A 10,000-nucleotide genomic window follows, 5' to 3' on the forward strand; every position below is an offset into this window, starting at 1 on the left:
CGTGGCAGAGCAGCTCACTCGCTGCGATCCATTGAAAGTCAGCCCTCGATCCAAGTTTTTGTCGGCCCAGGAAGGGGCGCGCCGGGCGGCCGGCGGCCAACTGGGTTCGACCCGGGAGCCGGCGGGGTTGACCAACGGTCGGTCGGCACGTCGCGCTCCCCAAAACCTAAGTCGATGGCGGTTGACCAACTGCTGGAGAACGTAAGGCTCCAGAACCTAAGTCGATGGCGGTTGACCAACTGATGGAGATCGTGAGGCTCCAGAACCTAAGTCGATGGCGGTTGACCAACTGCTGGAGGTGCGAACGCTCCAGAACCTAAGTCGATGGTGGTTGACCAACTGCTGGAAATTATAAGGCTCCAGAACCTAAGTCGATGGCGGTTGACCAACTGCTGGAGGTGCGAACGCTCCAGAACCTAAGTCGATGGTGGTTGACCAACTGCTGGAAATTTTAAGGCTCCAAAACCTAAGTCGATGGGGTTGACCAACTGTTGGAGATTTTAAGGCTCCAAAACCTAAGTCGATGGGGTTGACCAACTGTTTGAGATTTTAAGGCTCCAAAACCTAAGTCGATGGGGTTGACCAACTGCTGGAAATTTTAAGGCTCCAAAACCTAAGTCGATGGGGTTGACCAACTGTTGGAGATTTTAAGGCTCCAAAACCTAAGTCGATGGGGTTGACCAACTGTTTGAGATTTTAAGGCTCCAAAACCTAAGTCGATGGGGTTGACCAACTGCTGGAAATTTTAAGGCTCCAAAACCTAAGTCGATGGGGTTGACCAACTGTTGGAGATTTTAAGGCTCCAAAACCTAAGTCGATGGGGTTGACCAACTGTTGGAGATTTTAAGGCTCCAAAACCTAAGTCGATGGGGTTGACCAACTGTTGGAGATTTTAAGGCTCCAAAACCTAAGTCGATGGGGTTGACCAACTGCTGGAAATTTTAAGGCTCCAAAACCTAAGTCGATGGGGTTGACCAACTGTTGGAGATTTTAAGGCTCCAAAACCTAAGTCGATGGGGTTGACCAACTGCTGGAAATTTTAAGGCTCCAAAACCTAAGTCGATGGGGTTGACCAACTGTTGGAAATTTTAAGGCTCCAAAACCTAAGTCGATGGGGTTGACCAACTGTTGGAGAAACTTTCGGGTTGACCAACTGCTGGAGGTATTTTCGGGTTGACCAACTGCTGGAGATCGTTTCGGGTTGACCAACGGTTTGGTTCTCCAGAGGGGCCGGGAGTATGGGGCTTAGGCCGGGGGGGAGTGCTTAAGAGTGGGTGCCCGGGACCGAACGGTGCGCCGGGTACGGGCTCCAGGGTGTCCGTGGCTGGTTCCGAGGCCGGCCTCGGGTGCACGGTGGTCGGGTAGAGGGGCCACCGTCCTCGGGGGTCCGGGGCCGGCCTCGGGTGCACTGTGGTCGGGTAGAGGTGCCACCGTCCTCGGGGGTCCGAGGCCGGCCTCGGGTGCACTGTGGTCGGGTAGAGGTGCCACAGTTCTCGGGGTCGTATCTCGGCCGGGGAAAGGGTTAGAGAGGCGAGGGTTGGCTCGTTGGAAAGGTCCCTCCGCGGGGCGTCCGAGGGTGGGTGTCCCGAAGGGCTGCGGCGAAGGGCTCCGGAGCTACGGCCGTGGGAATATCAAGGGGTGGTACCCCGTATCTCGGCCGGGGAAAGGGTTAGAGAGGCGAGGGTTGGCTCGTTGGAAAGGTCCATTCGCGGGGCGTCCGAGGGTGGGTGTCCCGAAGGGCTGCGGCGAAGGGCTCCGGAGCTACGGCCGTGGGAATATCAAGGGGTGGTACCCCGTATCTCGGCCGGGGAAAGGGTTAGAGAGGCGAGGGTTGGCTCGTTGGAAAGGTCCCTCCGCGGGTCGTCCGAGGGTGGGTGTCCCGAAGGGCTGCGGCGAAGGGCTCCGGAGCTACGGCCGTGGGAATATCAAGGGGTGGTACCCCGTATCTCGGCCGGGCTTAGGGTTAGAGAGGCGCGGGTTGGCTCGTTGGATAGGTCCGCTCCGGTAGAGCAACCGACCCAAGGGACGAGTCGATCCGACCCAAGGCGCCCGAGCTACGGGCGTTTAAAGGTCAGGCGGTGGTGCCCCGTATCTCGGCCGGGCTTGGGGTTAGAGAGACGCGGGTTGGCTCGTTGGAAAGGTCCCCTCCGGTGGAGCAACCGACCCAAAGGGCGAAGTCCTGGGACTTTGTGCGCCGGAGCTACGGGCGTTTAAAGGTCAGGCGGTGGTGCCCCGTATCTCGGCCGGGCTTAGGGTTAGAGAGACGAGGGTTGGCTCGTTGGAAAGGGCCGCTCCGGTAGAGCAACCGACCCAAAGGGCGAGTCGATCCGAGCAAAGGCGTCCGAGCTGCGGCCGTGGGAAAATCCGCGGAGGGACCGCCGTATCTCGGCCGGGCTTGGGGTTAGGGAGAAGCGGGTAGGCTCGTTCGAAAGGTCCCCTCGGGTGGAGCAACCGACCCAAAGGGCGAGTCGATCCGAGCAAAGGCGCCCGAGTTACGGCCGTTTAAAGGTCAGGCGGTGGTACCCCGTATCTCGGCCGGGCTTAGGGTTAGAGAGACGAGGGTTGGCTCGTTGGAAAGGTCCGCTCGGGTGGAGCAACAGACCCAAAGGGCGAGTCGATCCGAGCAAAGGCGCCCGAGCTGCGGCCGTTGGAAAATCCGGGGAGGGACCGCCGTATCTCGGCCGGGCTTAGGGTTAGAGAGAAGCGGGTTGGCTCGTTGGATAGGGCCGCTCCGGTAGAGCAACCGACCCGAAGGGCGAGTCGATCCGAGCAAAGGCGCCCGAGCTGCGGCCGTGGGAAAATCCGCGGAGGGACCGCCGTATCTCGGCCGGGCTTAGGGTTAGAGAGAAGCGGGTTGGCTCGTTGGATAGGGCCGCTCCGGTAGAGCAACCGACCCAAAGGGCGAGTCGATCCGAGCAAAGGCGCCCGTGCTGCGGCCGTGGGAAAATCCGCGGAGGGACCGCCGTATCTCGGCCGGGCTTAGGGTTAGAGAGACGAGGGTTGGCTCGTTGGATAGGGCCGCTCCGGTAGGGCAACCGACCCAAAGGGCGAGTCGATCCGAGCAAAGGCGCCCGTGCTGCGGCCGTGGGAAAATCCGGGGAGGGACCGCCGTATCTCGGCCGGGCTTAGGGTTAGAGAGACGAGGGTTGGCTCGTTGGATAGGGCCGCTCCGGTAGAGCAACCGACCCAAAGGGCGAGTCGATCCGAGCAAAGGCGCCCGTGCTGCGGCCGTGGGAAAATCCGGGGAGGGACCGCCGTATCTCGGCCGGGCTTAGGGTTAGAGAGACGAGGGTTGGCTCGTTGGATAGGGCCGCTCCGGTAGAGCAACCGACCCAAAGGGCGAGTCGATCCGAGCAAAGGCGCCCGTGCTGCGGCCGTGGGAAAATCCGGGGAGGGACCGCCGTATCTCGGCCGGGCTTAGGGTTAGAGAGACGAGGGTTGGCTCGTTGGATAGGGCCGCTCCGGTAGAGCAACCGACCCAAAGGGCGAGTCGATCCGAGCAAAGGCGCCCGTGCTGCGGCCGTGGGAAAATCCGGGGAGGGACCGCCGTATCTCGGCCGGGGAAAGGGTTAGAGAGACGAGGGTTGGCTCGTTGGATAGGGCCGCTCCGGTAGAGCAACCGACCCAAAGGGCGAGTCGATCCGAGCAAAGGCGCCCGTGCTGCGGCCGTGGGAAAATCCGGGGAGGGACCGCCGTATCTCGGCCGGGGAAAGGGCTAGAGGCTCGCGGGTAGGCTCGTTCGAAAGCTCCCCTCCGGCATAGCGACCGACCCGAAGGGCGAAGGCCCCGGACCCGAGGCGCCCGAGAAACGGCCGTGGGAAAATCCGGGCATAGACCGCCGTATCTCGGCCGGGGAAGGGGCTAGAGGCTCGCGGGTAGGCTCGTTCGAAAGGCCCCCTCCGGCGGAGCGACCGACCCAAAGGGCGAAGGCCCCGGACCCGAGGCGCCCGAGATACGGCCGCGGGAATTTCCGCGAGCTTCGACCGGACGTATCTCCGGCGGGCGGGGTCGCACGGACCCGAGGCCGGGCTCGTCGGAAAGCCCCGGGACGGACCTTTCGAACGAGACCGGCCGCGCGTCCGGGCGACCTCCGAGGCGGACGCTAGGGGCGCCGGAGCCCCGGACGAGCGAAAATTCCGCGACCACCCGCCCGTATCTCGGCCCGGGAAAGGGCCAGAGACTCGAGGGAGGGCTCGTTCGAAAGCTCCCCTCCGGCATAGCGACCGACCCGAAGGGCGAAGGCCCCGGACCCGAGGCGCCCGAGAAACGGCCGTGGGAAAATCCCGCGGGGGTAGGCCGTATCTCGGCCCCGGAAAGGGCTAGCGACGCGCGGGTGGGCTCGTTCGAAAGGCCCCCCGCGGAGGAGCCACCCACCCGAAGGGCGAAGGCCCCGGACCCGGGGCGCCGGAGCAGCGCGGTAACGAAATTCGAATTTTCGACCGGAAGTATCTCGGGCCCCCGGGGTCGCACGGACCCGCGGCCGGTCTCGTCGGAAAGCCCCGGGCGAGACCTTTCCGACGAGCCCGGCCCCGAGTCCGTAGGACCTTCCCCGGCCGAGATACGGCGCCCGGCAGTTCATTGGCCGATATCTCGGAAACGGGGCGTCGTAGACGCTCCGTGGTATTGGTGACCTTGACGATGCCGGGTCAGACGAGTCGGCCGCGGGCACGGGCCCGGGGGCGCCGGCCGCCAGAGTCGGGTGGCTCGCGCACTTCCAGGCGGGCCGCTCGCGCACCTCCAGGCACCCCGACCCACTCGCCGAGGCCGACCGAGGTGCGCCGTCCCGGCCGCGGACCGGTCGGGGTCCCCTCTCGAAAGGGCAGTAGTGTGAACAGGTGCCATCGGGTATATAGGGGAAGGGGTCCTCTCGAACCAGGCCTTCGAACCCGCGCGAGCCTAGCCCGGCAAGGCTCACCCTCCCCGGCCACGGGTTCGGCCTCCGTCCCCCTGGAGGTCCGGCACCTCCAGGGTCCCCGACCCTGCCTCCCCTGCCCGAGGGGAGGCCTCCGAGGCGGGCCTGACAGGGCGGCCCTCCCTCCTGGAAGTCCGGTTCCTCCAGGGTCCCCGACCCTGCCTCCCCTGCCCGAGGGGAGGCCTCCGAGGCGGGCCTGACAGGGCGGCCCTCCCTCCTGGAAGTATGGTTCCTCCAGGGCACGCGTCCCTACCTCCGTAGCCCAGATGGGTGACTCCGAGGCGGGCCTGACAGGGCGGCCCTCCCTCCTGGAAGTCCGGTTCCTCCAGGGCACACGTCCCTGCCTCCTTAGCCCAGAGAGGTGACTCCGAGGCGGGCCTGACAGGGCGGCCCTCCCTCCTGGAAGTCCGGTTCCTCCAGGGCACACGTCCCTACCTCCGTAGCCCAGATGGGTGACTCGAAAGCGGGCCTGACAGGGCGGCCCTCCCTCCTGGAAGTCTGGTTCCTCCAGGGCACACGTCCCTGCCTCCTTAGCCCAGAGAGGTGACTCCGAGGCGGGCCTGACAGGGCGGCCCTCCCTCCTGGAAGTCCGGTTCCTCCAGGGCACACGTCTCTGCCTCCTTAGCCCAGAGAGGTGACTCCGAGGCGGGCCTGACAGGGCGGCCCTCCCTCCTGGAAGTCCGGTTCCTCCAGGGCACACGTCCCTGCCTCCTTAGCCCAGAGAGGTGACTCCGAGGCGGGCCTGACAGGGCGGCCCTCCCTCCTGGAAGTCCGGTTCCTCCAGGGCACACGTCTCTGCCTCCTTAGCCCAGAGAGGTGACTCCGAGGCGGGCCTGACAGGGCGGCCCTCCCTCCTGGAAGTCCGGTTCCTCCAGGGCACACGTCCCTACCTCCGTAGCCCAGACGGGTGACTCGAAAGCGGGCCTGACAGGGCGGCCCTCCCTCCTGGAAGTCTGGTTCCTCCAGGGCACACGTCCCTGCCTCCTTAGCCCAGAGAGGTGACTCCGAGGCGGGCCTGACAGGGCGGCCCTCCCTCCTGGAAGTCCGTTTCCTCCAGGGCACACGTCCCTACCTCCGTAGCCCAGATGGGTGACTCGAAAGCGGGCCTGACAGGGCGGCCCTCCCTCCTGGAAGTCTGGTTCCTCCAGGGCACACGTCCCTACCTCCGTAGCCCAGATGGGTGACTCGAAAGCGGGCCTGACAGGGCGGCCCTCCCTCCTGGAAGTCTGGTTCCTCCAGGGCACGCGTCCCTGCCTCCGTAGCCCAGATGGGTGACTCCGAGGCGGGCCTGACAGGGCGGCCCTCCCTCCTGGAAGTCTGGTTCCTCCAGGGCACACGTCCCTACCTCCTTAGCCCAGATGGGTGACTCGAAAGCGGGCCTGACAGGGCGGCCCTCCCTCCTGGAAGTCTGGTTCCTCCAGGGCACACGTCCCTACCTCCTTAGCCCAGATGGGTGACTCCGAGGCGGGCCTGACAGGGCGGCCCTCCCTCCTGGAAGTCTGGTTCCTCCAGGGCACGCGTCCCTACCTCCTTAGCCCAGAGAGGTGACTCCGAGGCGGGCCTGACAGGGCGGCCCTCCCTCCTGGAAGTCTGGTTCCTCCAGGGCACACGTCCCTACCTCCTTAGCCCAGATGGGTGACTCGAAAGCGGGCCTGACAGGGCGGCCCTCCCTCCTGGAAGTCTGGTTCCTCCAGGGCACACGTCCCTACCTCCTTAGCCCAGATGGGTGACTCGAAATCGGGCCTGACAGGGCGGCCCTCCCTCCTGGAAGTCTGGTTCCTCCAGGGCACACGTCCCTACCTCCTTAGCCCAGATGGGTGACTCGAAATCGGGCCTGACAGGGCGGCCCTCCCTCCTGGAAGTCTGGTTCCTCCAGGGCACACGTCCCTACCTCCTTAGCCCAGATGGGTGACTCGAAAGCGGGCCTGACAGGGCGGCCCTCCCTCCTGGAAGTCTGGTTCCTCCAGGGCACACGTCCCTACCTCCTTAGCCCAGATGGGTGACTCCGAGGCGGGCCTGACAGGGCGGCCCTCCCTCCTGGAAGTCTGGTTCCTCCAGGGCACACGTCCCTACCTCCTTAGCCCAGAGAGGTGACTCCGAGGCGGGCCTGACAGGGCGGCCCTCCCTCCTGGAAGTCCGGTTCCTCCAGGGCACACGTCCCTACCTCCTTAGCCCAGATGGGTGACTCGAAATCGGGCCTGACAGGGCGGCCCTCCCTCCTGGAAGTCCGGTTCCTCCAGGGCACACGTCCCTACCTCCTTAGCCCAGATGGGTGACTCGAAATCGGGCCTGACAGGGCGGCCCTCCCTCCTGGAAGTCTGGTTCCTCCAGGGCACACGTCCCTACCTCCTTAGCCCAGATGGGTGACTCGAAAGCGGGCCTGACAGGGCGGCCCTCCCTCCTGGAAGTCTGGTTCCTCCAGGGCACACGTCCCTACCTCCTTAGCCCAGATGGGTGACTCGAAAGCGGGCCTGACAGGGCGGCCCTCCCTCCTGGAAGTCTGGTTCCTCCAGGGCACACGTCCCTACCTCCTTAGCCCAGATGGGTGACTCGAAATCGGGCCTGACAGGGCGGCCCTCCCTCCTGGAAGTCTGGTTCCTCCAGGGCACACGTCCCTACCTCCTTAGCCCAGATGGGTGACTCGAAAGCGGGCCTGACAGGGCGGCCCTCCCTCCTGGAAGTCTGGTTCCTCCAGGGCACACGTCCCTACCTCCTTAGCCCAGATGGGTGACTCGAAAGCGGGCCTGACAGGGCGGCCCTCCCTCCTGGAAGTCAGGTTCCTCCAGGGCACACGTCCCTACCTCCGTAGCCCAGAGTGGTGACTCGAAAGCGGACGCGGGAGGGTGTACGTGGCGCACCCCCAGGCCGAAGAGAGGTCTCGTGAGCGGACGCGAGGGTGTACGACAGAAGGCCTGGAAGTCTCTGACTTCCAGGGTCACCGACCCTACCTCATGAGCCCGAAGAGGTGACTCGAATGCGGACGCGGGGGTGTACGTGGCGCACCCCCAGGCCGAAGAGAGGTCTCGTGAGCGGACACGAGAAGTACGACAGAGGGCCTGGAAGCAAAAGCGGGTGACTCGTGCACTTCCAGAAAAGGCAAAAGCGGGTGACTCGTGCACTTCCATAAAGCCGAAAAGAGGTCTCGTGAGCGGACACGAGAAGTACGACAGAGGGCCTGGAGGTAAAAGCGGGTGACTCGTGCACTTCCAGGGTCTCCGACCTTACGGCGCCTTCCGACGCGGGCGCCTCCTCCCGGACGAGCCACGGGAAGGGCCCCTTCTCTCAAGGGGCGGTCGTTTGAACAGGTGCCATCGGGTATATAGGGATGGGTGCCTCGAAGTGGACCTCCAGCGTCCTCCCTCCCTGCGACAGATCCCAAGAAAGGTCTGTGCGCGTCGGTGTGCGATGAACGAAAAACCGTTAAAAGAACTGGAACGGTTGGAACGGACGAAGGGCGTCTGATGTGAGGCAGCGCCCCGGGCGAGTGTCGGCCGAAGGCTCACAATTAAAGAGCTCATACCCGAAAGATGGGAAAAAACGATCCGCCCTGGATCATCAAGGCTAATGCCTAAAAACTAAAGCTACCTTGGGTGATGGAACTCGGCTACGGCCGCAAAACGATCCGCCCTGGATCATCAAGGCTAATGCCTAAAAACTAAAGCTACCTTGGGTGATGGAACTCGGCTACGGCCGCAAAACGATCCGCCCTGGATCAAGGCTACGGCCTAAAAACGGCAAAAAAAGATCCAAAAGTCCCTGGATCAAGGCGCTTCGGCTTAAAACCTGTGAAAAGATCCGCCCTGGATCAAGGCTACGGCCTTAAAACTGCTCAAAAGATCCGCCCTGGATCAAGGCTACGGCCTTAAAACTGCTAAAAAGATCCTAAAGTCTCTGGATCTAGGCTACGGCCTCAAAGACACACGTGTTGTGAGAAAAGATCCGCCCTGGATCTCCAGGCTACGGCCTCAAAGGTTCGACCCGACCATATATGCTCAGACACGGGCGAACACAAAAGCGTAACAACCCCTGTTGGAACCGTCGAAGGATCTCGGCGTCGGCCGTAAAACGGAAACCCCCCGGTCGTCGGTACGCGTGTGGCGGTCGAGGGCCCCCGGCCGCCGGTCGGCGCGGGCGCGTGGATAGGTCTCCCGAGCGGTCAAGGAGTCCCGGAAGCCGGTCGGAGCGAGCGGCCGGCCCCGGGGCACCCTACCCTCTCGGGCGCACCGACCCCACGCGTTTCGTCTCGGTCGGCGTCCGGGGTTCCGAGACACCCTTATGTATCTGTGTGACAGACGGAGTGGCACACCGTCTGCGGCGGGACAGGGCCGCCGACCGCGATGGAAGTCGAGTGTGGCGGCTTCCAGGGTCCAAGACCCTATAGACGGACGGAGTGGCGACCCGTCTGCGGCGGGCCAGGGCCGCCGACCGCGATGGAAGTCGAGTGGGGCGGCTTCCAGGGTCCAAGACCCTACAGACAGACGGAGTGGCGACCCGTCTGCGGCGGGCCAGGGCCGCCGACCGCGATGGAAGTCGAGTGGGGCGGCTTCCAGGGTCCAAGACCCTACAGACAGACGGAGTGGTGACCCGTCTGCGGCGGGACAGGGCCGCCGACCGTTACGGAAGTCGAGGGGGACGGCTTCCAGGGTCCAAGACCCTATCTGTGTGACAGACGAAGGTGCATCGTCTGGGGCGGGACAGGGCCGCCGACCGCTATGGAAGTCGAGTTGGGTTGCTCGTGAACTTCCAGGGTCCAAGACCCTCTCTTCGTGACCGACGAAGGTGCTCTGTCTGGGGCGGTACGGGGCCGCCGACCGCTATGGAAGTCGAGTTGGGTTGCTCGTGTACTTCCAGGGTCCAAGACCCTCTCTTCGTGACCGACGAAGGTGCTCTGTCTGGGGCGGTACGGGGCCGCCGACCGCTATGGAAGTCGAGTTGGGTGGCTCGTGCACTTCCAGGGTCCAAGACCCAACGCGTTTGACCGACGAAGGTGCCCCGTCCCCGGGCACGGACGGGGACGGGCCCGGCCTCCGGGCCGCCGTGGAAGTCGAGTCGGGTGGCTCTCGCACTTCCAGGGTCCTCGACCCTATC

The sequence above is a fragment of the Paramisgurnus dabryanus genome, unplaced genomic scaffold (genome assembly GCF_030506205.2).
Source record: "Paramisgurnus dabryanus unplaced genomic scaffold, PD_genome_1.1 h2tg000308l_1_31692__unordered_in_group9, whole genome shotgun sequence".
NCBI classification, from domain to species: Eukaryota; Metazoa; Chordata; class Actinopteri; order Cypriniformes; family Cobitidae; genus Paramisgurnus; species Paramisgurnus dabryanus.